Here is a 7073-nt window from a genome sequence, read left to right as displayed (position 1 = left end):
TCTGAGTCTAGTCCAACCTTATTCCAACTTGAACTCAGCCCAATTATGTACATACATAGATGCATTTATATAGACACATATCCTTTTTTCTTTTTAAGAATATATAGGCATATCTGCATGCATACATGCACATGCATTCTTTTTTTTGGGGGGGTATAACGTGGGGTGATTGACCAACCCAAGCCAGGCCTGAACCAAACCCAAGTACATCAAATTCTAGTGTGGGCTGGGGCCTGATTTGACATATTGGGCTTGACCTTGGACCAAGTCCAAACTTAGGCTTTAGGCCCAATTCTTAGGTTTGGGCCTGAGTTGAAATTAAACCTGGCCCAACCCACCCAATTTGCACCCCTACATGGCTACACCAAAAGCGAATGAAATGGAGAAATATTTGGAATCATTTTAGGCTCAACTGCAAAAGGCTTGGGCTTAAATTAAGGTTATTTGTCGCCATGCCTTTGATTCTAAATCTGTTACTCTTCCATTTGGACTCATGGGCCAATAATAGACAGATAGGTTCTAATAGATCACCGACACACGCAAATACATAGACAAAAGGAAGTATCTATCAAAGAGTGATGACCTGGATGATTGAAACATCTGACCAACCTCCAATTATCATATTTATTCATGTGGATTGTGGGTGAGATACCATTGACTATTCATTTTCAGTCCTTTGAATTACAAAGAAGATTCACAAAAAACAATGAAAATTAAGAAGAGAATGCAAGAAAAAAATGGAGTAACATTTATTCAGTTGGTATCAGAACTGTGATTTCTTCAGTCTGGGGCCATTATAGTTGCTGTTGTTTGAGTGTTAGACTCCATTTCTTATGGTAGTATTACTTATTTAATTTATCTCTTTTTTCTGGGTTTTTGTTTCTAGTTCTAGGAAGAAATAACAATTGGAGAATGTGTAATGTCAGCTACCATCTTCAATGAAATGCAGGGCTGATCAACAGGTACCTGCACCCAGATGATCAGAACCATGAGATAAAGACAATCATTTAACATCAGAAAGAATCACTAAGAGTCTGTTTGTTGTCCATCTAATGAGTCTGCACCCAGGATTAAAGAGCTTTCCTCATAAATGCTTGCCTTCCACAGTATCTATCCGGCTATCACCCACATTCAGTGGCCAATTGATAATGGCTGAAGTGGATGAACTGAATGACTCAATGCTTTCTGATTGATTTACGGAATAACAGCTCTTAGGCACCTAAGCCTGAACCGGGTTGAAGTTTGGGATAGGGTCAAAAAGTATAAACCAAATTTCAGTTTTCAGAAAAAAAAAAAAACAAAAAGGAAAAAGAAAAGGATTAGGTTAGGGTTGATCCCTTGGCCGATCCGACTTATTTAGCTGCATATTTGTATGTATTAATATCATATAAGCATTTATTTATGCATCTAAACACTTACAAAATGACCCGCCCCGAGTATCCAATAGAAATGTAGATTCTTGTATGACTTGGTAAATCCTCTTGTAGTTTCATCCTCATGCCCGCAGTAAAGTGGAGTCCTATCCATGCTCAAGAACCGTTTCAGTCCATCCCACCTGATTAACAAAACAGATATTAATGATATTGATAAAAAAACAGAGACAGAGAGAGAGAGAGAGAGAGAGAGTTACTTGAGTTTCTTCACCCATGCTTCAGCTCCTTTGGTGGCACATATGACATCAAGCTACAATAACCTCACCAATCAAAGTAAACTTAGGGCTTCAAACCAGATATATTTTTGACACCCACAACCCTTCCAAAAAAAATTATCACTGGTTGTGATAGGATGGTGGTAACTTATCAACAAGTTCAGCTATCTATCTATGAGAATCACCATATACCATTGATCATCTTAAGTCACATATTTGCAAACAATTTAACTACATTCTTTCCATTCCATTTTCCTCTTTTTGTTTTTTTTTTCCTTTCCAGAGAGAAGGAAAAGGTTTTAAGTGTCAATTGTCAGCACAAACTCAATAGTCTATAGCCTAGAAATACGTGTGGGTGGTCCAAAAGGGAAATCCAATGTCCTCTCCAAGACTTGTCCAAGCGAAGAAAACTTGAATGGTGGTGAATCCTTGAAAAAAGACTTTGAGAATGAATACCTGTCCGTTATATATTGTCACATTGACCCCTTCAGCTAAGAGATCATCAACCTATAATATAAAATAAAATAAAATAAAAATTGTTACAGACTATCTTTTGATGTAATGTCCAAATGAAAAATAAGTACTAGTACAGCTCTTATTCAATAAAACAATAAAAAAATAAGTAGACTCCAAACGAGAAATATTAGAAGCATGAAATTCAATTCAAAGCAATAATCATATTCAAAAAAAAAAAAAAAGTTGTATATGATGCAAGTAGACCCACTTAGGTATTATGATCATCATAATTTGATCAGTTCATTCTATACTAGATTTCTTGAGTGCAGTGGGTTGAAACAGCTGGTGTATCTCTTATTGGTTTCTTTAAGTCTGGTATCTTATTTGTAGCAGATGGGGAGTTGTGAAGATGATCAAAATGTGCTTGGAATTTACAGATACTCTTTTGCTTTTGCATTTATATGCTGGATCAGTACCTCATTTATTCTTGGTTTCATGAAATCACCTTCTAAAGCTGAGTAAACAGACATTGATAGCCCTCTCCATCTGCAAAAAACACCATGAACAAGAAATCAGTAGAAAGAAAAGAAGTAAGAACATCCAATAACTGAATCAAATACCATGAGAAAAAGAAGGAATAGAGCAATAAATGTCTGAAGAAATAGAAGGAAGATAAATTTTTGGGAATAATGGTAATATAATTTGCTTTTGTGTAAGCAAAGTAGAAGACTTACACTACACCTCTGGGGATAATTTTAAGCTTCTCTCTTATGACTACATTCATCAGTGTATCAATGCCATCACTTCCACCTGCCAGTAACCTCTTGGAATTGAGATATCTTGAGTACATCTTCATTCTTTCTCCCTTCGACAATGCCATGGCCGTTGCAGAAATTGAGTCTCTTCCTGAATCTAGCATAGAATTGTAGAAATCCTGCCACCCAAATGAATTTCTTCCCAACTCTAAGAGCTTGCTTGGAAATCAACTGATCAATTAAAGTATTGAAAGTGAAGAGACAAAACTGAGACAGAAGGTACCACAAAGTTACTGGCCATGCTAATAATGCCATCGAGTTCTATCCATGAATGTGTTGCATTTACATAGTGGCCTGCTGCAAGTTGCCTCTTAATTTGCAGAGCAATACTATATTATGAAATAAGTTTGTCAGAGAACCCAAATATTCTATGGAAAACTTTATTTTTCACTTGTTTTTTTCTTTCAAGAAATCATAGAACTGGACCTGTTTGCCTTTTTGGCTCCACTGTCATCAAGCCTCGACACATCTTTGAGAAGGGGAGCCCATGAAAACTGCACTTTTAATATTATAAGCCTTAAAATCTATACATATAAGAATTCATTCCTTCAAATTAAGAGCCAAGTATAAATGCACTCAACCTGATAAGTTAAGGGAAATTAATGATTTCAAATCCACCACTCACCACAAAGTCTTCAGGGGAGATCCAACTGTCTCCCAAAGCAACTCCTGAATCCAAAATGTAAATGAGATAAAGATAAATAACCAGAAAGTTTAGAGTTACAGATTTGGTGTACTGTAAAATAATGAGTATGCTATCTAGTGAAGTATCAAAGTAAAATTTATAATTGATATACCTCCAAGTTGAAGTTTCAATTTTCCAGCTTTAATGGTTTTTAGAGCTGATAGTGCAAGAGTAACAGCATATTTTCCTCCATAAGACTCTGCTACAATGTACAGAGGACTTTTTTGGAGCCTAGCATTTCTATTGAAGAGCGCTTTCAGCAAGGTAGTTAAGTCAGTAGCTGCCTCTTCATCGTTTTTTACCAACTCCTTTTCATCCTCCACAAAACTGTATCCAGTTCCAACTGGGTTTTCCTATGATGTATCGGCAGAAACAATTCAAACTCAACTTCTTTCTTAACTGTATCTGAGGGAGACAAACAATGAGTGAGAATGCAAGCATGGCTCACCACAAATAAGAGATCAGCTACCCGCAACCAGGTGGAGTTCCGAGGCTTCAATTCGGTGTCCAACTGGCCAAGGTTTAGGTGGATCTTCCACTCTATGTGGACTTCTATAAAGCCACCAAAACATGTGGGCTTCTGCAGTATATCATGAAGGAAGAAAAGCTTAATCAATACAATTACATTGAAAATCTGGCTCAGCACAGTTGAGCTAAGGTTCCACAGTATAGTAAAGCAAGATGCAAAGCATTAGGCTTACTGGGCCGCACTTGAATGTATCCCCATTGTTGAGATCCATCTTTGGTTCTAGCAGCACTAACAAACCCTCCATGAAACAGTGAAGAAAATGCCAGAATAGAGAGAATAAGCTGAATAAGAAAAGATAATTTCTCCATAACCCACTTCACATATAGAACAAAACCTTCAGAAACTAGTTATAAAGAAGGATCCATTCAGCTGGAGCCGCCCCGTTTCTAAACAACTGAAAAGACAAAAATCAGAAACCAGAAAGAAGAGAACAAAACCCCCAAGATATATCTAAAATTCTAAATCAACAAAAATATAAGTAAAAAATGTCTTTGCTTGCTGGTGCTGTCACTTTTTAGGTGTATGGTGTCCCCTGTTTGATGGATTCTAATTGACTGTTAATTTATTTTATGCATATTAAAGGGAATAATATAATAACCAACTAAATAAGTAAATGAAAACTATTCACTACACATCTGTCTGTATTTTTGGATCCGACCCCAATCAATCTACCTATTTTGAGTTTCTGTTCATTGATGATCCCACAGAAAGGAGATATCTTCCATCATTCCAAGATAAAAATGGTATAATGTAGGGGAGACAGGATTTTTTTAATATCTTTTTCTCTACTTTCTTTTTATCTTAAATTTATTTCTCCAAGGAAGGCACTAATACATGTGATGCAAATAATTTATTGGAGTGCATCCAAGGTTCCAGCTTCCAAGGCACATGTTATGGGTCATATATTGCCCCCATGAGGAACAAGACTATTAATGGGTCAATCAACCATTACTCCTCATCAATCACAAAAAATAAAATAAAAAAGGAATTAATTTTTTGGTGGTTTCAGAGGTTAGTTTAGGCAGAATTCATGTTGAAACCCAATTCCCTTATCACTGCTGTCTTAAAGACTTAATTCTGTCTTAAACTACTATAACTTCATTCATTTTTCCTGTTGAATTTGAACTTATCAATGCCAAGGCCTTCAATTTAATGGTTTTTGTTTCAAGGAGCAACAAGCCAACAACATTATATTAATAATTAAATCATGTTTGGATGACATCATCTAGAATGGAGCTATTTCTAGTTACTCAGAAAAGAAATAGATTTCAAGAAATAGCGCTTTGGATTCAATCTGGTTCTAATAACTTGCCATGTTTTCCATGTTCAAGGGGTCAACTCCTACTGATGAATCATTCTCATCTGATTTACTGTAAAAATCTTCTATGCTTAAAGTTCATCAAATCATGCTGATTTTTCAGTCTATGCAATCTATTAGATTGAGCAACTGGTTCAGTGCTTGTTGTAGTCCCTTGAACAGATAACTAATGGGAAGTTATGAGAGCCCCAGATGGGATTTCTCAATTTTAGAGATCAATGATGCTTGGCTTAGGGAGGTGGGGTTCCTCTTCCTGCATTGTTTCCTTCCAAATCCAATCACACTTACCATTCACAAACAATGGAAAGCAAAATTGTACTCTGTTTATTTGTAATGCAAATCTGAGTCAAATACACATTTTGTACCTGGTTCAATTTTGTATCTATTTGTTTCTAATTATGATTTGCACTCCTATCTGATAAAAAACTCATGCCTTTTGTCACATTTGCACTCATTAGCAGTGTGAGTGCAAATTTTGCATATCAAAAACTGAGATGCCTTGCTCTGAAATTTAATTAATTATAATGGGGTGGCAAGGATCGAACACTAAACCTTTTGGTCAAACAGGTTCTGATACCATCAAGGCAATGATTAAAGTATCGGTATCGGGTATCGTATTGGATAAATTAGATATGGACATGGATACGGATATGCTTTGGGAACACATGGATATGAACAAAAGATATAGAAACGCTTGGATACGCTAGTGAAATGCATACAAATCACATAAATACATTAATAGTACTAAACCAAAAGCTGAATTATCTACGAAAAAGATAAAAAGCAATGAGAAATGCATACTTCAATAGGTTGTATGAAGAGAAATATTACAATAAACAATATCAAGACTCTAGAACATTCAAACATTGTACAATAATTATCATTCTTTCAGTTTTATAATTATAATTTTCAATATTTATTAAATTTTGGGAATATTTATTAATTTAGTATTTTATTTAAATAACAAATAATTTTAAATAATAAATATATTTTCATTTTTAACATATAATGTTTTTATTTTACACATAATTGTAAAATAAAACAAAAAAAATCATTTAAGATAGATAAAATAAATTATATTTAATTTTCATTTTTTACTAAATCTTTTGGGAAAACTAAATCTTAAATTATTCGTTTCAATTTTTATAATTATATTTTTCTGTTTTCCATTAATTTTGTTGGGAAAATTTATTTATTTAGTATTTTTATATAATAATTACTTTTCAAATAATAACTATGTTTTCATTTTTAACATATAATTATGTGTAAAATAAAATATATAAATCATCTAAGGTAGATGAAATATATTATTTTTATAATTTATAGTTTTTATTATTTTTTGGAAAAAATAAATCTTAAATTATTTATTTCAATTTTCATGATACTATTTTTTAACTTGTATTAAAGATGAAAAACAATTCAAAAGTACTCAATGTACAATTTTGTCAAACTATACACAGATACAGCTTTGTATCGGTGTCTGTCGGACTGTACCCATCGATATAGTACAATACGGCTTGATACTAAGGCATATCGTATGGATACGCATGACTTGTAGGATACGTATCCAATCATAGTGTATCCTGTATCCATGATCATGGATATGTATATGATACGAATAT

General features: G+C 34.1%; 1 pseudogene across 1 annotated transcript; it reads right to left on the bottom strand.

Annotated features, from left to right (window-relative positions):
- Positions 1 to 588: 588 nt before the first annotated feature.
- Positions 589 to 4568, bottom strand: LOC148870988 (serine carboxypeptidase-like 51; annotated as a pseudogene). Its single transcript, XR_016107122.1, has 12 exons — positions 4306 to 4568; positions 4053 to 4184; positions 3717 to 3957; positions 3545 to 3588; positions 3346 to 3413; positions 3143 to 3248; positions 2839 to 3038; positions 2581 to 2650; positions 2105 to 2155; positions 1631 to 1683; positions 1420 to 1555; positions 589 to 966 (listed from the first exon to the last, which is right to left on the bottom strand). The product of XR_016107122.1 is annotated as a serine carboxypeptidase-like 51 (transcript).
- Between the last annotated feature and the right edge of the window lie 2505 nt (positions 4569 to 7073).

This window comes from Nelumbo lutea, chromosome 2 (assembly GCF_056320005.1).
Source record: "Nelumbo lutea isolate HS-2025 chromosome 2, American lotus-T2T, whole genome shotgun sequence".
NCBI lineage: Eukaryota > Viridiplantae > Streptophyta > Magnoliopsida > Proteales > Nelumbonaceae > Nelumbo > Nelumbo lutea.
The sequence above is the reverse complement of the archived record's forward strand: the minus strand, read 5'-3'. Positions and strand labels throughout refer to the sequence as shown.